Here is a 26,938-nt window from a genome sequence, read left to right as displayed (position 1 = left end):
CAGCCCTATCTGGTGCAAAACACAAAGACAGGAACAATCACCCACAAACACACAGTGACACCCAGGCTACCTAAGTATGATTCTCAATCAGAGACAACTAATGACACCTGCCTCTGATTGAGAACCATACTAGGCCGAAACATAGAAATACCCAAATCATAGAAAAACAAACATAGACTGCCCACCCAACTCACGCCCTGACCATAATAAATAAATACAAAACAAAGGAAATAAAGGTCAGAACGTGACAGATAAAGCTTTGTAATAGAATGTATGTTAAAGTCAAAGGCAGGAGAAATCATATGTAATATGTCTTCTCACTACAGATATCATCAAGTCGAATTGTCTTTGGTCACATGATTCGTAAACAACAGGTGACAGTGAAATGCTTACTTAGGGGGGGGCCCTTCTCAAATCAAATCAAATCAAATCAAATTTTATTTGTCACATACACATGGTTAGCAGATGTTAATGCGAGTGTAGCGAAATGCTTGTGCTTCTAGTTCCGACAATGCAGTAATAACGAGCAAGTAATCTAACTAACAATTCCAAAAAAAAAAAACTACTGTCTTATACACAGTGTAAGGGGATAAAGAATATGTACATAAGGATATATGAATGAGTGATGGTACAGAGCAGCATAGGCAAGATACAGTAGATGATATCGAGTACAGTATATACATATGAGATAAGTATGTAAACCAAGTGGCATAGTTAAAGTGGCTAGTGATACATGTATTACATAAGGATGCAGTCGATGATATAGAGTACAGTATCAACGTATGCATATGAGATGAACAATGTAGGGTAAGTAACATTATATAAGGTAGCATTGTTTAAAGTGGCTAGTGATATATTTACATAATTTCCCATCAATTCCCATGATTAAAGTGGCTGGAGTAGAGTCAGTGTCATTGACAGTGTGTTGGCAGTAGCCACTCAATGTTAGTGGTGGCTGTTTAACAGTCTGATGGCCTTGAGATAGAAGCTGTTTTTCAGTCTCTCGGTCCCAGCTTTGATGCACCTGTACTGACCTCGCCTTCTGGATGACAGCGGGGTGAACAGGCAGTGGCTCGGGTGGTTGATGTCCTTGATGATCTTTATGGCCTTCCTGTAGCATCGGGTGGTGTAGGTGTCCTGGAGGGCAGGTAGTTTGCCCCGGTGATGCGTTGTGCAGACCTCACTACCCTCTGGAGAGCCTTACGGTTGAGGGCGGTGCAGTTGCCATACCAGGCGGTGATACAGCCCGCCAGGATGCTCTCGATTGTGCATCTGTAGAAGTTTGTGAGTGCTTTTGGTGACAAGCCGAATTTCTTCAGCCTCCTGAGGTTGAAGAGGCGCTGCTGCGCCTTCCTCACGATGCTGTCTGTGTGAGTGGACCAATTCAGTTTGTCTGTGATGTGTATGCCGAGGAACTTAAAACTTGCTACCCTCTCCACTACTGTTCCATCGATGTGGATGGGGGTGTTCCCTCTGCTGTTTCCTGAAGTCCACAATCATCTCCTTAGTTTTGTTGACGTTGAGTGTGAGGTTATTTTCCTGACACCACACTCCGAGGGCCCTCACCTCCTCCCTGTAGGCCGTCTCGTCGTTGTTGGTAATCAAGCCTACCACTGTTGTGTCGTCCGCAAACTTGATGATTGAGTTGGAGGCGTGCATGGCCACGCAGTCGTGGGTGAACAGGGAGTACAGGAGGGGGCTCAGAACGCACCCTTGTGGGGCCCCAGTGTTGAGGATCAGCGGGGAGGAGATGTTGTTGCCTACCCTCACCACCTGGGGGCGGCCCGTCAGGAAGTCCAGTACCCAGTTGCACAGGGCGGGGTCGAGACCCAGGGTCTCGAGCTTGATGACGAGCTTGGAGGGTACTATGGTGTTGAATGCCGAGCTGTAGTCGATGAACAGCATTCTCACATAGGTATTCCTCTTGTCCAGATGGGTTAGGGCAGTGTGCAGTGTGGTTGAGATTGCATCGTCTGTGGACCTATTTGGGCGGTAAGCAAATTGGAGTGGGTCAAGGGTGTCAGGTAGGGTGGAGGTGATATGGTCCTTGACTAGTCTCTCAAAGCACTTCATGATGACGGATGTGAGTGCTACGGGGCGGTAGTCGTTTAGCTCAGTTACCTTAGCTTTCTTGGGAACAGGAACAATGGTGGCCCTCTTGAAGCATGTGGGAACAGCAGACTGGTATAGGGATTGGTTGAATATGTCCGTAAACACACCGGCCAGCTGGTCTGCGCATGCTCTGAGGGCGCGGCTGGGGATGCCGTCTGGGCCTGCAGCCTTGCGAGGGTTAACACGTTTAAATGTCTTACTCACTTCGGCTGCAGTGAAGGAGAGACCGCATGATTCCGTTGCAGGCCGTGTCAGTGGCACTGTATTGTCCTCAAAGCGGGCAAAAAGTTATTTAGTCTGCCTGGGAGCAAGACATCCTGGTCCGTGACTGGGCTGGGTTTCTTCCTGTAGTCCGTGATTGACTGTAGACCCTGCCACATACCTCTTGTGTCTGAGCCGTTGAATTGAGATTCTACTTTGTCTCTGTACTGGCGCTTAGCTTGTTTGATAGCCTTGCGGAGGGAATAGCTGCACTGTTTGTATTCAGTCATGTTACCAGACACCTTGCCCTGATTAAAAGCAGTGGTTCGTGCCTTCAGTTTCACACGAATGCTGCCATCAATCCACGGTTTCTGGTTAGGGAATGTTTTAATCGTTGCTATGGGAACGACATCTTCAACGCACGTTCTAATGAACTCGCACACCGTATCAGCGTATTCGTCAATGTTGTTGTCTGACGCAATACGAAACATCTCCCAGTCCACGTGATGGAAGCAGTCTTGGAGTGTGGAGTCAGCTTGGTCGGACCAGCGTTGGACAGACCTCAGCGTGGGAGCTTCTTGTTTTAGTTTCTGTCTGTAGGCAGGGATCAACAAAATGGAGTCGTGGTCAGCTTTTCCGAAAGGGGGGGCGGGGCAGGGCCTTATATGCGTCGCGGAAGTTAGAGTAACAATGATCCAGGGTCTTTCCACCCCTGGTTGCGCAATCAATATGCTGATAAAATTTAGGGAGTCTTGTTTTCAGATTAGCCTTGTTAAAATCCCCAGCTACAATGAATGCAGCCTCCGGATAAATCGTTTCCAGTTTGCAGAGAGTTAAATAAAGTTCGTTCAGAGCCATCGATGTGTCTGCTTGGGGGGATATATACGGCTGTGATTATAATCGAAGAGAATTCTCTTGGTAGATAATGCGGTCTACATTTGATTGTGAGGAATTCTAAATCAGGTGAACAGAAGGATTTGAGTTCCTGTATGTTTCCTTCATCACACCATGTCACGTTGGCCATAAGGCATACGCCCCCGCCCGTCTTCTTACCAGAGAGATGTTTGTTTCTGTCCGCGCGATGCGTGGAGAAACCCGCTGGCTGCACCGCTTCGGATTGCGTCTCTCCAGTGAGCCATGTTTCCGTGAAGCAGAGAACGTTACAGTCTCTGATGTCCCTCTGGAATGCTACCCTTGCTCGGAGTTCATCAACCTTGTTGTCAAGAGACTGGACATTGGCAAGAAGAATGCTGGGGAGTGGTGCACGATGTGCCCGTCTCCGGAGTCTGACCAGAAGACCGCTTCGTTTCCCTCTTTTTCTGAGTCGTTTTTTTTATTGGTCGCTGCATGTGATCCACTCGGTTACACTGGTTGTAAGGCAGAACTCAGGATCCGCATCGCGAAAAACATATTCTTGGTCGTACTGATGGTGAGTTGACGCCGATCTTATATTCAGTAGTTCTTGTCGGCTGTATGTAAAGAAACCTAAGATGACCTGGGGTACTAGTGTAAGAAATAACACGTAAAAAAACAAAAAACTGCATAGTTTCCTAGGAACGCGAAGCGAGGCGGCCATCTCTGTCGGCGCCGGAAGTACCAACAATGCAGAGAGAAAAATAATTGAAAATAAAACACGTAACAATACAAGTAATAATAAATACACCATGAATAATGATAACTTGGCTATATAGAAGAGGTACCAGTGCCAAGTCGATGTGCAGGGGTACAAGGTAATTGAGGTAGATATGCACATATAACTGGAAATAAAGGGACAGATAGTAAACAGTAGCAGCAGCGTATGTGATGAGTCAAAAATGTTTGTGCAAAAAGGCTCAATGCAGATAGTTAAACAAATAGCTACCCAGACTAACTATTTTGCAGTCTTATGTCTTGGGGGAAGAAGCTGTTCAGGGTCCTGTTGGTTCCAAACTTGGTGCATCAATACTTCTTGCAGTGCTTGTATCAGAGAGAACAGTCTATGACTTGGGTGGCTGGAGTCTGACAATTTTAGGGCCTTCCTCTGACGCTGCCTGATATAGAGGTCCTGGATGTCAGGGAGCTCGGCCCTGGTGATGTGGTCGGATGCCAAGCAGATGCCATACCAAGCGGTGATGCAGCCAGGCAAGATGCTCTCAATGGTGCAGCTGTAGAACTTTTTGAGGATCTGAGGGACCATGATGAATCTTTCAGCCTCCTGAGGGTGAAGAGGCATTGTCATGCCCTCTTCACAACTGCGTTGATTTGTGTGGGCCATGATAGTTACATAGTTATGTGGACACCAAGGGACTTGAATCTCTCGACCCGCTTCACTACAGCCCCATCAATGTGTATGGGGGCTTGTTCTGCCCTCAGTTTCCTGTAGTCCACGATCATTTCCTTTGTCTTTCTGACATTGAGGGAGAGGTTTTTGTCCAGACACCAGACTGCCAGGTCTCTGACCTTCTTCCTATGAGCTGTCTCATCGTCGTTGGGTGATCATGCCTACCACCATCGTGTCGTCGGCAAACTTCATGATGGTGTTGGAGTCGTGGGTGAACAGGGAGTACAGGAGGGTACTAAGCATGCACCCCTGAGGGCGTCCCGTGTTGAGGGTCAGCGTGGAGGATGTGTTGTTGCCTACCCTCACCACCTGGGTGCGGGCCGTCAGGAAGTCCTGGACCCAGTTGCAGAGGGAGGTGTTCAGTCCCAGGATGCTTAGTGATGAGCTTGGAGGGCACTGTGGTGTTGAACGCTGACCTGTAGTCAATGAACACCATTCTCACATAGGTATTCCTCATGTCCAGGTGGGAGAGAGAAGTGTGGAGTGCAATAGAGATTGCATCATCTGTGGATATGTTGGAGCGGGTCCAGGGTGTCTGGGATGATGGTGTTGGGGATGATGGTGTTGATGTGAGTGGGGGCAATAGTCATTTATCTTGGCCTTCTTGGGCACAGGGACTATGTTGGTCTGCTTGAAGCATGTAGGTATAACAGACTGGGTCAGGGAGAGTTTGAAAATGTCAGTGAAGACACTTGCCAGCTGGTGAGCGCATGCTCTGAGTACGCATCCTGGTAATCCGTCTGGCCCGCGGCCTTGTGAATGTTAACCTGTTTAAAGTTTAAAGTCCAAACTGACTAATGGGACCAGGTTAAAATCTATATTCTACAGCAGTGGTCACCAAACTTTGGGTCAAGATCACTTTCGCATTCAAAAAGGAAGCTGAGAACTATCAGTCTGAATTTTAATTTTTTTTAACATGACTTGAACTTTGACCTAATACAAACAGTTCTGTAGGAATGAGGCTTGTGCAGTAGGCCTAATACATTATCACAGCATATTGGCTATATGCCTGGCCTACCAATATTGTTCTTCTCAGACCATGTTATATTTCAAAACTCAAGCTTTGATAACAAAAAAGATCAGTTGGTGTAGCACATGCAGATGGTACCTGCATCTGATGGTCTTGGTGCTTTCAAGACAACAGGTAAAACAAGGTCAATTCATGGCATTTTGCATTTTAGTCATTTAGCAAACACTCTTATCCAGAGCGACTTGTTCATACTGGTCCCCGGTGGGAATCAAACCCACAACTCTGACGTTGCAAGTGCAATGCTCTACCATCTGAGCCCGACGTCAGTGAGCTTGAGGTTGAAAAGTCGGTGCTCTAGAAATAGATTCCGACTTGCAATTCCAAGTTGGATGGCTGTTAAAAAAGATTTTTCCCAGTCTGATTGTTTTTTCTGAGTTCCCAGTTGTCCTATCAAATCAAATCAAATGTTTTTGGTCACATACACATATTTACCAGATGTTATTGCAGGTGTAGTGAAATGCTTGCGTTATTAGCTCCAACAGTGCAGTAATATCTAACAATGCACAGCAATACCCACAAATCTAAAAAGTAAAAGAATGGAATTAAGAAACATAGAAATATTAGGACGAGCAATGACGGAGTCCAGATTATAATACTGTACATACACTCAGTGTACCAAACATTACAAACACCTTCCTAATATTGAGTTGCACCCCCTTTTGCCCTCAGTAAAGCTTCAATTCGTTGGGGCATAGACTCTCTACAAGGTGTAAAAAGCGTTCCACAAGGATGCTTGTCCAATGCTTCCCACAGTTGTGTCAAGTTGGCTGGATGTCCTTTGGGTGATGGAACATTCTTGATATACACAGGAAACTGTTGAGTGTGAAAAACCCAGCAGCACTGCAGTTCTTGACACACTCAAACCGGGTATGGCTACTACCATACCCGGTTCAATGGAACTTAAACATTTTGTCTTGACTATTCACCCTCTGAATGGCACACATACACAATCCATGTCTTATTTGACTCAAAACTTTAAAATCCTTCTTTGACATGTCTCCTCCCCTTCACCTACACTGATTGAAGTGGATTTAACAGATGACATCAATAATGGATCATAGCCTTTACTTGGATTAATCTGGTCAGTCTATGTCATGGAAAGAGCAGGTGTTCCTAATGTTTTGTACACTCAGTGTGTATATGTGATGGGATGTATAGACAATATGGACAGTATGAATAGTATGTGTACAGCAACAGTTAAATAGGATAGGTATTGACTAGAATAAAGTATATACGTGTGAGTGCGTAAAACAGCATGTAAACTTTATTAAAGTGACCAGTGTTCCATGACTATGTACTGTACATAGGGCAGCAGCCTCTAAGGTGCGCGGTAGAGTAACCGGGTGGTAGCCAGCTAGTAGCAGTGACTAAAGTTCAGTGCAGGGTATTGGGCGGAGGCCGGCTAGTGGTGACAATTTAACGGTCTGATGGCCTTAAGATAGATGCTGTTTTTGCTTCATGCACAAATTCATGTTATCCCTGTGACCAGAGAAAGTGAAATATCCCTTGATATTAAAATAGACATGACAAGCTGCTAGTAATAATGCAAACGCAGGGCTATCGATACACTTGGCTACTCCTGCATTGCAGTTGCAGTGTGAGTGGAAGTAGGGAGAAGCCTGGTTTTGTACTAATGTGCTGAATAAAACTTAGACATGAACTCACTCATGAAAACAGAAGCTCTTTGCTGTATGCTTTGACAGTCTCTCTCTGGTCATGGTTCTGAAAGTTATGAACTCTCAGTCAGGCTAGTGTCAAACGTTGCTGGGGCCGTGGAAGCTGTAGGCAGGCACTGTGATTTGAGCTACTATAGCCACAGATCTCCAGGTCTGCCGGGTAGGCCGAGTTTGTCTTTTCAGACAAATGAAATGGTTAAAAATTGACTTTTGACTACCCACAAGGCTTCTGAATTAAGTGTGCATACAGCCAACAGCGGAGCCCCAAGCCTTGATCATTAGCTTTTCTACAGAAATGTTTGGAATGCCTTGAAGACTGTCTGCTTGGTGACCACTGTTCTACAGCATACATTATATTACCTGTATTTACACATAGAGCTTAGATAGGTGTCAGGCCAATACTTTTTGTAACCTTCTTTACACTGAGAGGATTTCATTTATTACTAGAACATGTTGGTTTTTGAGCCACATAGAAAAGCTGGATTCATGTATAATTCATATACAAATAGAACTCCAATATAAAGACAAATGAGTGCTCATATGATGATGGTAAAGGATTGACATAATGGGTACATGTTCCTCCCTCGTGTCTTGGGTTCTCTGCAAACTTTCTCCTTTCTCAGATAATGACATTGGTTCCATCTCTGCATTGCATGTCATGTGACAGCTCAGTGGCCTAACCACCTCAGGAGACTCTGCACTGGTGTAAATAGTTTTTGTTTTGGAACTTTCCCTCAGACCATTATTTGGTTTGCTTTCTGGTTATTATAACCAGAAAACATATAATTCACTAAACAAATTGTTTCCCTGACATAATGGTGTTTGGTAACCTTATTCATAGGCCATAAAAAATGTTTTAGGCCCGTTTTAAAAGATGGAGTTGTGAATAAATCAAAGGTTGGCAAGTTTTGGAATAAGGAACATTTTCTTATTATAATGGCCTTGCTACCGGCAGCATGCTGTTCAGACACCAGTGTACTGGAAGTTAAAGCCTTCTCCCCCTCTCTCTCTCCCTTTCCCTCCCCTCCCCTTCCCTCTCTCTCCCTTTCCCTTTCCCTCTTCCTCTCTCTCTCTCCCTTTCCCTTTCCCTCTTCCTCTCTCTCTCTCTCTTTCCTTTGCTCTGTTTACTTCAGAATCTGTCAATCAGATCCATTCCCAGGCGATACAATGCTGTTGACTAGGTAAGGCTGCGAGGAGTTCTACAGTATGAATGGGAGTTAATAACTCTGACCAGTGTGGGGATTATAGCGGTGTTTAGGAGAAAGGGAAATCTGCGCTGGGCATTGTAATAAGCCTCATCATCAAGAAAGAACAGCGGGGGAGAGATGCAGAATAGGAGACAGTTCAGTACGAGGAAGAATGAAATCCCCTCCCAGTCTAATTACAGAGCTCAGGACTTATCGGTGGCAGACATCAGCCTTAGTAGCTCCTCCTCAGAATAAGCAGAAATGTTAGAGAAGAGAGAGCTCTTCAAAAAGAACGTTGCGAATGTTGAGTGAGAGATTATCATGTGCATGTCAGATATCATACTTCAAACAGAGTGAATGAGTAAGCCATATGCATTAGTGATAAAGAGGTGAGTGTATGGGCCCTTGTCTGATTTACAGTGGTGTTCCCACGGTTTTTATTTGAACACATTACTTATTTCCAGATTAGCTATGTACAGTACACATCACATGTTTCCAATGATATGAGTTGGACAAGAAAATCACCGCTTTTATGGCAAATACAGTGTCTACATAGCTACGGTAGTAAAGATGGCATTAACGAATCACAACTTCAACACGAACACATTTACGTGTTTCCTGGTACTTTCTTTTTAAAGTAAGTCAAAGCTAAATTGGTGCTCTCCAAAAAAAAAAAGCCAGAGAACAATTGTTACTCTATGTATAACATGGATGTGGGCTAGAGTAATGCTTCACCCAGTGGTTGGGAGAATTAATTAATAAATATTTCATTTCCCATGCTACCATGGGTTGCTCTGAGTCCTTGACTTAGCTGATGCTGGTGCTCAGCGTGCAGCTTAATATCGTATCCATATTCTTCTCTCTCTCTCTGCCAAAGACTAGTGAGAACCACATAGGCTTACCAACCTTGATACATCCCAAACCGTGATAAATAATGATTTTATTATGTGAAGTGTTGGCACATTTGTCATATATCACATTCACTTTAGACTGTATTTACATATTGAGCATATTCACTAAGAGGTCAGCTCTTTATGAAGAGTTGCAGTAGAGTTGCACCTGACTCTCCAGTAACATTATAGTGCACTGTGGCACACCACCCATCATAATAACAGGTAGAAAAATCAAACCTGGTAAACCGGTTTACACATTGTGTGTGTGTGTGTGTGTGTGTGTGTGTGTGTGTGTGTGTGTGTGTGTGTGTGTGTGTGTGTGTGTGTGTGTGTGTGTGTTCTCGTACTACAATATACAGAGCTACATTAGTGAATATGAATTAAGACATCTGTGATACCATTTGATTTCCCTCTCATTCCCTTTCATGACAACTTCCAATGTGGGAGTGATGGACAGCTTTTGGTTCCCTGCCATGGACCACGGTGGAGGGGGGTCGGGAAATATTCCGAAGGTCATGTCCCAAGACAATGGCTACATTGTCCTTCAGCTTTACCGCTGACACTAATCTTGATACATCAGTTTAACCTGCATCCTCTAAGAGTTGCAGAGATCAATCAATCCACAATGTAATTTCATCAGGATTTTTCACTTCCGCACCACCCCTTTTCCTTAGCACGAGACAAGCTATTCATCAACAGAGTTATTGAGCATGGGTATTTCAAAATGTTTTGAAAATGCAGCGACTGGTTTTTGTAAGGGTACGTGACACAACAGCGGTCAATGGATTTATAATGACTGTGGGTAAAACTATGTCGTAAATATCCCCGAAATGATATCTTACTCCTTCAGCCCTTGTGTCCAATAAATCAAACAAAAGGGCTCAACTACTCACAAGATTTCTCCTGCATGACTCTCCATTAATGACTTGGAAATGTATGCATGGCTGCCATATCGTTAGAGGAGTTGTTGTTGTCATTATTGGGTGTAAGTAATTATATTTTTCACATGAAAGACATTCTTTGAATACCAATGTCCTTAGAATGAACTATACCAATGACATATATATTGTTTGTCGACATAACAGGTGTGTTTTGTTTAACTTCTCTTGTGGAATGAGGGTTTCGTGTCATGGAGAATTATGCTGATTTTGTTGTCCCTGTGTTTTCCTCTTACGAAATCCCCTCCCTCCCTTCAAATGTAAGAAGTACGGCGCGTCTGCATGTTTACCAATGACAAATGGGGGACTCAGTGCTGGTCTTTGGGGAGAGGAAGTAGAATCAGGTGCACTGAGGCTAGGCCTGAGCTCCAGCAACAGCAAACCCAGGAGCCAACGGCAGAGGAAGGGAAGATAAGTCTGGGATAAAGAATTAATACATTCACATGGGAGAGAAGGAGGGCTGCATTATTTTTCCTGCCTGCTGTTGCATCACAATGCACATTCCCATTGCTCCCTTCATGAGAATGAATGTGGCTGGGGAAGGCAATTCAAGTTCCAATGGAGCAGAATTACATTTCTACAAGTGTTGAGTTTTCAGAATTGCGAACGCTTGGTGGAGGACTTAAGCGAAAAATATATATAATAATGGAATAAATGATGTGAGACATACAGTACAAAAAAAATAATTAAACATCTACTTTCGCAGTTTTGCCACACTGAACATTAGAACATGAACCATGTCTGCATCTATGAAAGGGAGAAGTAATGAGGTCTTGAATGGATATACAGTTTAAGAAACTCATTGCGACGCTATTCTACCAGAAGCGAAAGTGAATGATAAGCCTTGATTTTTCAAGCTCAGTGAATAGACGTCTTTCAGATTGCGTGAGGTAAATGTCATTGATTGCACCAATGGTATGATGATTTTACAACGCAACCTTGAGACTAAGGCAAAAATTGTCATAACTGTAGGCAACAGGATTTTATGGCGTGTGTCACCCTTTGAATTACAGGGTTTGCTGCCGTCTATAAATTAAGGAGTGTGTTTCTATTTTAATTATGTGTTGCTGTCTGTTAGCTGTTGTTAGCTGTTGTTGTCTGTTAGCTGTTGCTGCATGTTAGCTGTCAGTCAAACTGCCCAAAATTACAAACTAAATTAACCTTGACGGTTAGTTTAGGCATTTATTCCAAAGTTTTGGTTAAATTTAGGCAGAAGGGTTAATAAGTTTAGTCATTAATTCCGGTTATAAAACAGTGTTGTTTTGATCTTGGATGCTGATTGGAGGAGCAGTGTTCCAAGCCATGTTATTCACCGATATAGGCACACCTATGCCTGCTAACAGTTCCATCTAAAATAACTCTGCTCCTCCAAAAGAATATCATCATGTTCATGTTGCTGTCCGAATCACCTCCTACATTTACCTCAACGCACATTATTTCCCCTTGCTTCTAGCTTAGCATTTGGTTTGTAACAGTGGGGGGGTTGTAAAACCGACCTCGAAAACAATATTTCAATTTTGAAATGCGATCCCCCCCTGTGCCATAGACATGGGAAGTGTCCAGACTAGACATAAACTTTTTCCAAGCCAGGCAAAATCACACATCAGCCTCATTATTATGGATATACAAGTAGCTAAAACAGACTAAAATGCAGCTATTTTGCTGTCATTGCAGCTGCTGTTTGAGATGACTATGTTAGCTGAAGTTGGCTAGCTAGCACAAGAGCTTTAGCCAGCCAGTATAGCAATCAGTTTTGTAAGGACAAACAATCAGTGGTTGTGTATAACCACTATGCAAATATAACTAACGACCAGTGCACTTCTCTAGCAATAGAATTAACAACCAGATTTTGTCCAGCTATATCTTCTAGTGCGGGGATGGGCAACTGTAGGCCCCGGATCAATTCCCCTACACAAGGTCCAATTTCAAAATTTGGTTGTGGGCATCAGGAGTTTTTCTCTTGTTATGATTTTTTTTTATTGTAAGTTAGTCTAGCTGACAGCTGTCTAAACTTGTAATAATTATGGTCGAATTACTGACCAGGGGGCCCACATATGATTTTGTTACTCAGATGTCATTAAAAACATTTATGGCCACCCTATGGCAAAATTAGTTGAATCGCATTAAATTAGTTTAATTAAAAAATGCTAAATCTACTTTCCACCCCTTTAAAACTGCAACATTTTCTCTAATCCGCATGGCAACAAAAAAAACTATGCCCCGTTGCTTGATTAAGGTTAGAATTAAGTCTTGGGTTAGGGTTAAAACAGTAAAAAAGCACCAGAATTGAAACCCCAATGATTGTGTTTTTAAAACCTCTTGAGGATAGGATCCTTCATCTCAATTTCCACCTAAAATGACATACCCAAATCTAACTGCCTGTAGCTCAGGACCTGAAGCAAGGATATGCATATTCATATTGAAAGGAAACACTTAGATGTGAATGAATGTAGGAGAACATAACACAATAGATCTGGTAAAAGATAAAACAAACAAGTTGCATCATCTTTGAAAAAGAAAGACCATACATTGAGATAGGAAGCTGGGTAATGTAGATGTTGTCGACAAGAGGGCAACAGTATGTGTGCAAAGTTTCAGACTGATACATTCAAGAATGAAAGAGCTACATCACAATTTGTATGAAGTCTCCCAGGTGTCCCTCACGAGTTTGCCAAAATGTGCCCAAGTGTCCAAATTGGTCAATTGATACATTTACAAGTACAAAACTATAGAGAACATAAAACATACAAATTTACACACTCCCAGGAATGTCATACATGATGGATCATTAGCTTCCCTGTATAAAAGGTACTAACCTCTACCAGTTCATACGTTTGAATGAGTGGGGAATGGAGGACTTGAATGTGGTCTCTTTGGAGTTTTCTCCTAGAGTCTCTAACACTATTGAGGATTAAAAAACTATCCGTTAGAACTCAAGTTTACTATTACTTATTTTATTTATCCTTTATTTTAGCAGGGGTGAGCCCTGCATCAATACTTTTACAGATGACCACTGCATCAGTACATCAAATACACAACACATATCTATAAACATATATATTATATAGAGTATGGGGAACACAATCACTACAATGAAATATGTGGACCAAAAGGCAATAAGACACTCAAAAACCACAACATGTCATAGCCAACATAACATACACATAGTCTATGCTAAGAAATGTTTTGCCTCAGGTAAATATATATAAATCTAAGAAAATATATCTAATTAATATGCAACCATTTAAACAACTGCATTAGCATGAGAAGCAAAAAAAGTATTTTACTTACTTTTTCTTCCAAAAATCGTTCTTGCGCGCTGGAATCAAAACTGCTCACTTAGACTCAGAATCCATTCATTCTGTGTCAATCTCCTGATCAATTTCTGCAATAATCTCATCCAAATTTTTATACTTGGACTTCGATTTAGCTTTTCCGCTCTTTAGTAGCAATGTTTTACTTATTCATTTTTGAGAAAAGTTTGTAGAAGAAAGAGAAATGCTGTGTAATGTAAACTTTTAATTAAGAATATATCCAGTTGCGCACAGCTCTTCATAATGGATGTTCGTCCTACAAAGTGTGATCACATACTCATGGAAAGCCCAGCTCGTTGGCTATCTAGCTAGCTATGTTTCAAAACAATAGGCTGTCATTGGACCAAGACACTGTCAATCAAGTGAACACCGCCATCTCATCAGTGCGTAATGATGTCTGACCTTCATGGGATAATTGACATGTTGTGTAGCCAATACGTAATGTAAAATGATGAAACCAAGTTTGGATGCTTTCTAGAGTGTCTGAGGATTGAACAGAAACCAAACTTGACCGGGTTAGACAAGGTTTAGCCGAATAGATTTCAAAAATTATTTTTTTGTAAGTTGAAAGAGTTGGAATTCACGTGAAATGCTATGAATCGTGTTAGGATAGAAACATTTATTTTATCAAACAAGACTACGCTACATTTTTATCTCTGGGGCCCTCAGGATAACAAATCAGAGCAAGATTACTTAATGTAAATACATTATTTACCATCAGAGGTAAATCTATCAAACCACTTGCCTTGTTAAAGTAGCATGGTATTTTTCCGCTGTAATTGCTACTGTAACGTGAACACAGCAGAACCACCCATACCACCCATACCAGATCCGGGACAATTATCCCGGATCTGGAATGGGTGGTTCAGAGAGGTTAACCCGGAAGCCAACCGCACCAATGTGTCGGAGGAAACACCGTTCAGCTGGGGACTGAAGCCAGCGTGCATGCACCCCGCCACCACAAGGAGTCGCTAGAGCACAATGGGACAAGGACATCTCAGCCGGCCAAACCACCCCCTAACGCTGACGATGCTGGGCCAATTGTACGCTGCCTTATGGGTCTCCTGGTCGAGGCCGGCTGCGACACAGCCCGGGATCAAACCAGGATCTGTTGTGACGCCTCTAGTGTGTCAAGATCGTAGCAACGCTGAATAGCATAGCGACACAGTCAAATAATATTACTAGAAAATATTAATATTCATGAAATCACAAGTGCAATATTGCGAAACACAGCTTAGCCTTTTGTTAATCCACCTGTCGTCTCAGATTTTGAAATTATGCTTTACAGTGAAAGCAATACAAGCGTTTGTGTAAGTTTATCGATCGCTCGACAAAACAATAAGTACACTTAGCATCAGGTAACTTGGTCACGAAAATCAGAAAAGCAATCAAATTAATCTTTAACCTTTGATGATCTTTGGATGTTTTCCCTCACGAGACTCCGAGTTAGACAACAAATGTTCCTTTTGTTCCATAAAGATATTTTTTATATCCAAATACCTCCGTTAGTTTGGTGCGTTATGCCCAGGAATCCACCGGAAAGAGCGGTCACGACAACGCAGACAAAAATTCCAAATTATATCCATAATGTCCACAGAAACATGTCAGACGTTTTTTATAATCAATCCTCAGGGTGTTTTTCAAATATCTATAAGATAATATATCAACCGGGACAGTTGGCTTTTCACTGGGACCGGGAGTAACAATGGCCGCCTTTCTCTTTTGCGCACAATTCACTCTGAGAGCCCCCACCTATCCACTTACGCAATGTGGTCGTTCACGCTCATTCTTCAAAATAAAAGCCTAAAACTGTGTCTGAAGACTGTTGACACCTTGAGGAAGCGATAGGAAAAGGAATCTGGTTGATATCCCTTTAAATGAAGCAATGGGAGGCTATGGAACATGGAGGTTTCAAAATAGTGGTTTGATTTTTCTCAGGGTTTCGCCTGCAATATCAGTTCTGTTATACTCACAGACAATATTTTGACAGTTTTGGAAACTTTAGAGTGTTTTCTATCCTAATCTATCCTAATTATATGCATATTCTAGCATCTGGTCCTGAGAAATAGGCCGTTTACTTTGGGAACGTTATTTTTCCAAACATAAAAATAGTGCCCCCTAGCTTCAAGAGGTTATTAAGCGAGCAGTGTGTCAAGAAGCAGTGCGGCTCGGCAGGGTCATGTTTCGGAGGACCCATGGCTCTCAACCTTTGTCTCTCCCGAGCTCACACTGGAGTTGCAGCGATGGGAAAAGACTGTAACAACCAATTGGATATCACGGAATTGGGGAGAAAAGCGCTAATAAAAAAAAGGTTAACCGATCGTCAACCCCATCCCCAACCCCCAAGAATCTAATAGAAGGTAACAGGTACTTGCGTTACCCCTAATGTACGGTTGGAAATGACCATAAAAAAGCCACCATTCTATCAACGTCTGGGCAGCGCATAATCCACTTTAGTTAGGAATGTGATTTTATTAGAAAGTCTTGAAAATCACCTTGACTTTGGGCCAGTGTACAAGAGCATCAATTGTTCATGTAGAGCATGAGTAATCAACCTTACAAGCTTGTTTTTTTATTCCTTTTATCTTTTGTTTTCAAACCAATAACTTACAGGTGCCCTAGGTCAAAACATTGCACAATTAACTGTGGTAGCATTAAACCGTCAGAGTCTGAGCCCTGTCTAAGCCAGAGGGGAGGGGGTTCTACTATATGGAATTGTTTTAAGGTCATACCAAGGATCATTTCGCTTTTTGATTTTTAATTTGAAGACCCCTCGACTAACCAAAAAAAAACATCTAAACAAATTATTTGCTGAAAAAAACATTTTGGCTTTACTGATATTAGCCATACAAAAGCATTGAATAACACATTCATGGAACAACAGATAGTCCCCAAAACAATATCAAAAGGAAGTTTGTTCTGAAGTGTCTCTCCTATATCTGAGAAGTATACAAAAGATCAGGAAAAAATGTTTTAACAGTCTGCATATATACTTCCATTCATTTTTTCAACTGGTACAGAAGGACCTCACCATAGCAACAACAAAAAAATGGTTTGGACGCTACCGACAGAAGTTGTACTGCTGTACTGACTTCAGACGAGTCTCCTGACACTTCTCCTGATGCAAAACGGAGAGCATCATCGTGTTCGTGAGAGTCTCATCTTTCCATAGATGGGTCATAATAGTTTGTAGGCCAAACCATTCTGATCTATAGACAATTTTCAGGATGTCTCATGGTCTGACAAACACAGCTCTAGCTCTGTCACCTTTCACTACAGATGGGGAAGTGCGACATAAGCGGATGCGGTGGATTGAGACACATCCAATGCAAAAAAAAGATAACTCTAGCTTAAATTGATGGGGATAAGTTTAATGCTAATTGGGCGTATCAGTGTGTGGGTATCTATATTTATTTCAGAATCTTTTTCAGAATGTACACACATTACATTTGTTATGAGAGAAATGCCTTGACATATCTTGGTTTACCTACTGGAGGTCTTTGACATGCCCGTTAAACTATCTACTTTCAAGACAGCTTTTTTTGAGGGAATTATTCATTAACTGTAAGAACCATTAGCTTTTGATGAATAGCACCTTTTTAGATGTTGTGATTAATTTATGATCAAATCCCCAAAGGCTTTAGTGGAGCACTTTGTGCAGATAATCACTTCTTTTCAGACAGCTCAAGGCAGGCTTTTTTTTTTTTTTTTTACTTCACATGGAAAGCATTAAGACATTCATGCTGTCAGTGGCTGTGTTGCAATCTTTCAAATGTCCTAAACCTTCTCTTTATTTGCAGTATGGTTGGTTCTGTGACTTGTCCGGGTATTTGAGGGGACATACACAAGTATCTTTCTACATTGACGTAATGAAGCAGTGCATGTGGCATGTCCACTGAAGTAACTGGCCTAGACATGATTCACTTCAGTGGAAATGACACATTGATGCATTTCAACTGTTGCAGTCATTTCTTTCAGCTTCTACTTCTCTCTGATTTACCATGTGTTTGTAGAATTATCCAACCCACGCTCTCATTCTCTCTTTGTCTCAGTGGAGACAATTAAAGTGTGACAGCCCGTCATTTAAGAAGTGCTGTTTTACCTTGTAGGGATGAACACAGGCATTTTAATTATCGGCAGACGACACCAGGCTTCCTCACTGTTTTAGTGCTTCTCCAATGCGACCTGATGTACCTGACAGCCGAGAAACACCAGACCTAAAATTACAGGGATTAATGTTTCCAAGACTAAACACTTCAGATAGGCCTCTGATGTGAGTGCCATGCAGGGGAGCAGCATTGGAGAAGACAGAAAATCCACTTAAACTCTTTCTCTACCATTATCCACTTTTTAAACCCCTGCATCTGCATGTTCCAGTACTATTGCTTGATGAATAAATTCTTACTGTTATGAGAGAGATGGCATGGCTACATCACCGTAATGGATGCGTTGTGCAATGCAATCCAATGGCAATTCAGACATGTCAACTCCTATCCTTACTTGTCTACGGTCTTAGAAAAGGTGCTATCTAGAACAAGAAAGGGTTCATCAGCTGTCCCCAAAGTAGAACCCTTTAAAGAACCCCTTTGCTTCCATGTAGAACTCTTTCAACTGAGGGTTCTACATGGAACACAAAAGGGTTCTACCTGGAACCAAAAGGGTTCTACCTGGAAAACTCTTATGAGTGTACTTCAACACTCACCTCCCTGAGATCTATCATAACACTTTGCCTGTGGGCTCTGTGTTTGAAATGACTTCTTATCTCTATGAATTATAATGGCTATTTCAGACTAATTTACTTTAAAATGGATCGGGGAGACCCAGAGTGACCACTTGTTGGACTTCAGAAGCCGACCTCAAGCAAATCCACGGAAATGAAGGATAAAACATGATGATTATTGGGCCTGCTCCCATGGAGATACTGCAGTTAATGAACTTGAAAGCTTGAAAGGCTCAAAGAAATGGCCAAGGGTTTGCATCGTTCACAGCATTTCTGCAAGCAGATAATATACTTGCTCATTTGATTAAACCTATGAGTTGTCTACTAATGTGTACTATACAGTAGAGCAATACATGAAAGCAGAGATAGTCATGCTATCCAACTTGAAATAGGCTTGCACAATGCATTGAAAGTATATTTCAACTAAAATATATTCAGATGATCATGGAATTTTGAGCCCATTGCCACACAGTGCACTTCTGTGTGATAATATGCAGTAAAGGCTGTAGTAAATCTCATTGTGATGCTAAGGGAAATTAAGCAGTGGGTTGCCTTGATTCCTCATCAGATAAATGTGTTTAATTGTGTGGGAAGATTGTAATTCCTTTATACGACTTCAGTCTGCTGAGACCAGATATAATGTCCATTTATGGAAAAGGGCTCTTTTGTTATTGTTATTTGTGGTTATTTGATCAGCCTTTTGTCATGCTGGAAGATTGATTGGGAATAATTACAAGATCTGTCATATCAGTCCAAAGCACTACTGTAAAACTTTTTTTTAATAGCCATTTAAACAAAGAACGAAATACCGTATCTACGATCCTTTGAACAAAAATATCTTGAATGTGTACATTGAAACTCAAGCAAGGCAGATCAATGAGAAAGAGTTTGTTTGAGGTCAGCGTTTCTCGGACTGATTTTAGCACAGCACTTTTCTCTTTGGTGGAAGAAAGTCAAACCCTTTTGTTCTCAACAATCATAAAGTAAGACTAAGCCAAATGACCATGGTTCCCTCTTCCCTCAACCAGACTTTCCACATAGTCCAAGGTTATCTCTCCCATCGATTCTTATCATCTGCTTGTCAATTGATCTATTACCGCTGCACCCCATCTTCTTAATGCTAGCTTGATTAATTATTGTCACCCAGAGTGGGGACTGTGAAGATTAGAGTAAAGGTGACAGCAAGAATTCCAAAGATCAAGATTAATATGCATTATCTCTGTTTTTGAATGTCTTAGAACGTTGAGTAATCAACATTTCACATTCAACCAAAAGGTGTTTGAGTGCGACAACCCAGTAGACATGGATCCTATTTGCTGTATGTGACGACCAAACAGTTTAACCATCAACTAATATCCAAATATATGCCAAGCACACAAACACAAAGTGAGTTGTAAAATGCCCTCAGGTTAACGTATCTCATTTGTTGGTGCTTAGAACATCACATGACTCCAACAACATGTGACATGGCAGGCACCTACTGAGTGATGATGGAATTTGGCAAGCCTGTTTCCAACTTCCACAAAACAGCTTTCATTTTTTCTTCTTCTTTTAAAAAATATATTTCTCATACCATTCAATATCATTCTGAGGCATCAGATAATTAGTGAGATGGAAATGAAATTCCCAAATCTAATTTGCATTACCATGACAAGCTTCATTGATACTCTGATATGTTTTATTCCCTGGTAGGGGAGAGAAGCTCTCTTCTACTTCCTGTACAGTTTTTTTTTCCCCTGTTGCTCTTCCTCCTACATTTACATTTTCTAATTTATTTTCTATTGTCATTGGGTTGCAGTTCGAAGTTTTGTCGGAAGGTTAGTCTTTTGACAGTTCGTTCAGTCAGATGTTCTGATGCATATTTGTTTTGGCAGGGAAATACCCTGTGGATGTGAACGAATCAACGTATTAACATTGGATTAATGTTGCTGAAAATCTTTCCAGCTGCTGATGCCTGGAGAAGTCATTTCTTCATGTTAGCAATATGGTTTTATTTGTGCTGGCAGGTGATTTAAAAATATTTTTCTAGAAAGCATTGAAGTTATTAATTATTCCTTCTACAATTTAGAAAATAGGTTTGGTGTAACAAAATGTGTTTTCCTCTATTTCAAACTTCAGTAAACTTGAGTAAAACCTGATATTGTTTAGAGTGCAAATAGAGTGCAAGCAAACCAATATGCTTATTTTACCAGGTGTTTAATCCTTAATAGGAGATTGATGCACCGGTCCCCATCAAAATCCGTCTGTTTAAGCTAGAGGTATCGTTTTTTTTTTGTATGAGCTGCGTCTCAATCCACCGCATCCACCGACATTATGTCAGCCTGCATCTGCGGTGGAAAGTGGCAGCGCTGTTTGTCAGACTAGGAGAAATCCAGAAAATCAGTCTTCTCACAAAAACGTCTGTAGCATCTGAATGGTTTACAAACGAATATGACCACTCTATAAAAAGATGTGACTCTCACGAAGAGAGTATTCTCCATTTTGCTCTACGATCCCCACAAGTGTCATCGGAAGAGTCTTACATCGGTACCGTCAATGTGCCTACTTCTGTCCGTAGTGTCTGAACTGTTAGGGCTACAAACTGATATGACCCCCCCCCCTATGGAAAGGGGTACTCTCATGAATCATGATGATGTTTTGCTTCATGACACCCACAAGTGTAACTCGGTACCGTTTTAAAAAATGTATGGAAGTATTAATGTAGTTTTGATCCCCCCCCAACAAAATAAAATATATATATGTGTGTATACACTGAGTATACCAAACATTAGGAACACCTTCCTAATATTGAGTTGAAATAGCTAAATGATCCACGGTATGACCATCTTAAAACAATTCCATATGTTAGCTTAGCATAACCCCCCACCCCCCTAAGGCTTAGACTTTTATGGGTTAACTGTAATACCAGCAAGTAAGTCAAGGCCAGGTTAACAAAGGAAAAAATCCTGAATGGACTCAGACTACCACATGCTAAGCCAAAGGCCAGAGAGCATTTAAGTCTTCAAGTTTGTGAGAGAAATACCTAGTTCTCTCCAGTTCACTGTGCATTGTCACTCAATCACACAGAAAGGGTTTGAACATAGAAATCTCCATCATTGACACACTAACAACCTCATTGTAAAGAGAGGATGCCATCATGCAGTGAGACTAGCTTTAACACACATTAAGGTGGGCCTTGCAGTGAGTCGAGCTTTTCCAGACATTAAGGTGGGCCTTGCAGTAAGTCTAGCTTTCTCACACAATAATGGTGAGCCTAGTAAGAGAGAGGAAACGTTAGGACGGCCACAGTGAATATTCAACAGATTTTTCTGCTCAGCGCAGACACAATCTTTCTTCTTATGTAATGATGACTCTGATAAATGACCCATCTGACAAACTGGAATGATAACAAATCCAGAAATACCTTCCCTCTTGGCCTTACAGATCTGGTATCATCATGTAGACCTTTTGGTTCTACATGTTCCTATAAGGAATGAGTTCATGGAGACAGATTACTTTAGAATCTCAACTCTGGCCAATGTTTTATTTATGCATCTGAGGAAGGCATTGCTTCTGACTCTCAGCTAATTACAGTATTTATCTCTCCTTTCTATGTTCAACCCTCATTGAACCATGCAATGGCTCAAACAATGATTAATTGAATTAATTACAGTATCATTTCGGGTCTATAAGGTGTTTTTTTGTTTGCTTTTTATCAAGCATGGCAGCACTTATTTATTATTAGATTAGTATGGGTTAAGTATCAATTGACTCAATTGATTTATTCTGTGTTTGGACAAAATATAATACTCAAACATTTAATTACAGGGGGTATAGTGGGGACTGAAAGATCTGGGGTGATTATTGATATTGATAGGGCTTTAGGACAACTGAATGATGAATCTGAGCAATTTACATTGTAGGTTTGCAAGTTTTTCCCAAAGCACCTTGTAAAACACACGTTCACTAATTGTTAGAGTTTGAATCATGAAATAATTAATAGGCTGTAAGCACTGCTCTTGGAACAGCTTCCTGTGTCTAACTTTTTCCATTTCTTCTTTCATTTTCTTGAAGTGGCAACCCCCCATCATATACAGTTAACTCTAGTGACTCTCCATCCCGCATGCGGGAGCGTAATCATCGACTGACACTAATTAGCATAACGCAATGGACATAAATATTCCTAGAAAATATTCCTATTCATGAAAATAACAAGTGAAATATATTGAGACACAGTTTAGCCTTTTGTTAATCACCCTGTCATCTCGGATTTTCTAAATATGCTTTACAGCCAAAGCTAGACAAGCATTTGTGTAAGTTTATCGATAGCCTAGCATAGCATTTTGTCCAACTAGCAGCAGGTAACTTGGTCACGGAAATCAGAAAAGCAATCAAATGAAATAGTTTACCTTTGATGAGCTTCGGATGATTTCACTCACGAGACTCCCAGTTAGATAGCCAATGTTCCTTTTTTCCCAAAATATTATTTTTGTAGGCGAAATAGCTCCGTTTGTTCTTCACGTTTGGCTGAGAAATCGCCCAGAAATTGCAGTCACGAAAACGCTGAAAAATATTAAAAATTAGCTCCATAATATCGACAGAAACATGGCAAATGTTGTTTATAATCAATCCACAAGGTGTTTTTCAAATATCTATTCGATAATATATCCACCGGGACAATTGGTTTTTCAGTAGGACCGATTGGAATAATTGCTACCTCTGTATTTTACGAGAGAATCACTCTGGGAGCCATCAGGTGACCAGTTGCGCAATGTAGCCGCTTAGGGGTATTCTTCAACATAAATGCATAAAACTACGTCACAATTCTGTAGACACCTTGGGGAATATGGAGAAAAAGTAATCTGGTTGATAGCCCATTCACTGCTCAATAGGGACGCATTGGAATGCAGCGCTTTCAAAACATGAGGCACTTCCGGATTGGATTTTTCTCAGGCTTTCGCCTGCAATATCAGTTCTGTTATACTCACAGACAATATATGTTTTCTATCCTAAGCTGTCAATTATATGCATATTCTAGCATCTTGTCCTGACAAAATATCCCATTTACTACGGGAACGTTATTTTTTCCAAAAATGAAAATACTGCCCCCTAGTCACAAAAGGTTATTGAAGCTCTAGCCAGTATAGAGAATATGATCCATCCAGCACTGTAAATGAGCCCTACTTTAATAGAAACCATCTCAAAACCAGCTCCATTATTGACTATTATAAAAGATTGAAAAGAGACCGACAAGCTATTTCACTTCTGCATGTGGGTTGCAAGTGTTAAATTACTTAGACAGGTCAAATACCGATGGAAGTCTTTTCTTATTACATCGACAAAGAATGTTGTGTTCCGGACACCAGGTCAGTTTCTAATGCTCGTGGCCATGTTGCATAATACTTTTCTGTTCACATGCAGCAGTGGGAATTACTTGTGTTAGTTGCTGTTGGCACTTGTAATTATTGTCGTAATTATTGTTACAGCTACAATGGGCTTTAGTGTAAACTACACATTGATGTCACTGAGACAAAGTATGTATGTGATGAATTGATGACACCTTTCTGACTAAAAGATGAATGCCTTACAGAGTGATTCGACCATGAGCAAATCACAACAGCTATGAACATCAAATAACCAATGGAAGTTCTTTTTTAAGCTGATCATCTTGTGGGTTATACAGAATGGGTTTTTCCGTGTTGCTGGATTACTGAATGAAGAAGGGGCTAGTCTTCACACCTCACCCAAACCACTAAGCCATGTTGAATTTTACCTTTGAGCTGGTGGCATGGTCACACAAGCATATGGATGCACTCTTCTTCTTTCCCAGGCCTCGCTCCTCTTTCCACATCCAATTGTACTTATTTCCTGTATAAAAAAAGAGAATGTAGGAGCAAGGGCATTTTTAGAGAGAGGAAAGGATTTCTGGCTTTCCCAGTGGTACCGCAGCAAACACTTCCCCTGCAAGCTCTCTCCTGCTTGTCATATATGGTTTCAGAGAGCTAACCTTGCTTTGCGCTCCAAGGGAGCTTCAGGCAAGTGTCATTTCAGGTTACGTGCGCTGCAAAAAAACAGGAGCCAAGCTAACGGCCCCTGATCTATGAGAAATCAGGTCAAGTGCCGGCGTCTTCCACCGTCCTTGTAATCGTTAGGATTGGAGAGCCGACCCAGTGATTGAGGCAGTTCAGAAACATCTCCATCATGAGCAAGCCACCATCTGAACATGTCCCTTGTTGCGGTCAGGCAAAGTGACAATACTGTATATTGACAATGGAACACAAAGATTTGATGGACCTGGCTTTGATAAGGAAAAGGGCCTGCTGGAATAGATTCATTGGAAAGCAACCATTCCTTTCAAATAAAAAGAGTGAGTCTTTGCCTCTGTTTGCTCTTTGCCCATGCAATAAAATGACAGTAAACTGTTACAGAGTCCTATAGATTTACTAGGCATCTATTGCTTGATGGAGTTACTGGTACCTGAGTCCGTGAGCTACACCTAGTGGCAAAGCTCTCGACTGGGCAGATTATGAGCAGGCTTTAATGTGATGGCCAGTCTGGACTGAAGTACATTTATCTCATTTGTGATAAAATAAGTTGTGTGTTGCAGCACACCTAGGTGGGGGGGAATGAGGGTACATGAAAAATGAGGGTACATTGGTAGTGGAGAAGTGTTATTAGTAAGAAGCCAGGCAAGGTTTATGTGGACAACGAATGTCATGTAAACAAGTACGGCTGTCACTGTATCTAAGAGACAGAGTCTGCGTGCACCTTTACATGCTAATATCTTCTATTCCCGGGGTGTCAAGTCTTGTCCATATTCATCAGTGTGATATCTGCATGTGGCTTTTGTCGTGGTGCATGACATCGTCAGAGAGAGCAGTGTGCTCTAATAACTCTTCCGGAACAGAGGATCAGGTCACAGGTGTGCACTATACACATGAAAAGGCCTAGCCATCATTAGCACAGGAGGTTCAACAATGTGTGTAAAAAGGCTCTCTCCTCACACCCCAAATGAGAGTGTCAATCAATGGCAGCATTAGGTGGAGGTGTGAAAACACTCACTGTGTTTGTTTGATGGAGAAAGAGAAATTCAGAAAGAAGGTACAGTTCTAGAGAGAGGGAAAATCACCTCCTTTAATCATCCTATTTTATTACATTGAGCATTTTCAGAAATGACCCCATGCTACTGTACCCATCGACAGAAGGAACAAATTGTGAACAAATAACACGTTGGGTGATGAATGATTGCTTTTCAATTCCATGTGATTCTTTCATTTTTTTCTCTCAAAACACCTTTGATCTGTATTTTATATCCTAGTTGGGCATGATGACCTTTTCAACCATATGTATGGTGGTGGTGGTGGTGCTGTGGAGGTAAGGGATCAAATGTTTTTCATGCCAAAGAATTGCCTGTCCTCAAATCAATGGCTGGTCTATTGAAACCTGGCTGGCAGCCATTAAGTCAGGCTACTCAGTGTGACAAGTGCTGGGCTCTAAATGATGGAGGGTGAGGTGGCTCGATTGATTTCCGTGGAAAATGTCACTTCAGAGGTGGAAATCTCTAGGTGAGTGCTGTGTTTTGAAAAACCAAAGTCTGCATAAAGGCATGATAAGAGTCAGGGTGTTTGGTCATACAGATTACACCATGAGCGGTCTAGCACTCAAAAAAACATTCAGAGCAATGAAGACATCAAGCTATTCTCATACTGTATTTGATCCAGTTTGCTAAAGCAGGAAAAGAATCCTGCAGCAACAGGAGATGTTAATTATTATGTGGATTCTAATTAATAAAAAAAAATTTAAAAGGAAATTACAAACTTCAGAAGCCTATTTAAACCTCAAATACATTACAAATTCAACATGAAGTTTTCATGCAACAGGGTGATCAAATTAAAATCGTAGCGTATTATTAAAAGATACTACACAGAACAAAAATATAAATGTAACATGTAAAGTGTTGGCCCCATGTTTCATGAGCTGAAATAAAACATCCCAGAAATGTTCCATACACACAAAAAGCGTATTTCTCTCAGATAGTGTGCACACATTTGTTTACATCCCTGTTAGTTGAGCATGTTATCCTTTGTCAAGATAATCCATACACCTGACAGGTGTGGCTTACAAGAAGCTGATTAAACAGCATGATCATTACACAGATGCAGCTGGTGCTGGGATTGATAAAGGCCACTCTAAAATGTGTAGTTTTGTCACACAACACAATGCCACAAATGTCTCAAGTTTTGAGAGAGCGTGCAATTGTCACAATGGCTGCAGGAATGTCCACCAGAGCTGTTGACAGAGAATTCAATTTTAATTTGTCTACCATAAGCCATAAGTCTACCATTTGGCAGTACTGTACATCCAATCGGCCTCAGAACCACAGACCACGTGTAACCACTTCAGTCTAGGATCACATCCGGCTTCTTCACCTGCGGGATCATCTGAAGCGGGGAGGAGAGAGGGAATAGGGTGTAATGGGTGCTGAGGAGTATTTCTGTCTGTAATAAATTTGCTGGGCCTGGGTCCCCAGTGGGTGGACCTGGCTCCCAGGTGGGTGGGCCTATGCCC

This window comes from Oncorhynchus tshawytscha, linkage group LG04, assembly GCF_018296145.1.
Source record: "Oncorhynchus tshawytscha isolate Ot180627B linkage group LG04, Otsh_v2.0, whole genome shotgun sequence".
NCBI classification, from domain to species: domain Eukaryota; kingdom Metazoa; phylum Chordata; class Actinopteri; order Salmoniformes; family Salmonidae; genus Oncorhynchus; species Oncorhynchus tshawytscha.
This window is presented reverse-complemented; position numbering follows the sequence as displayed.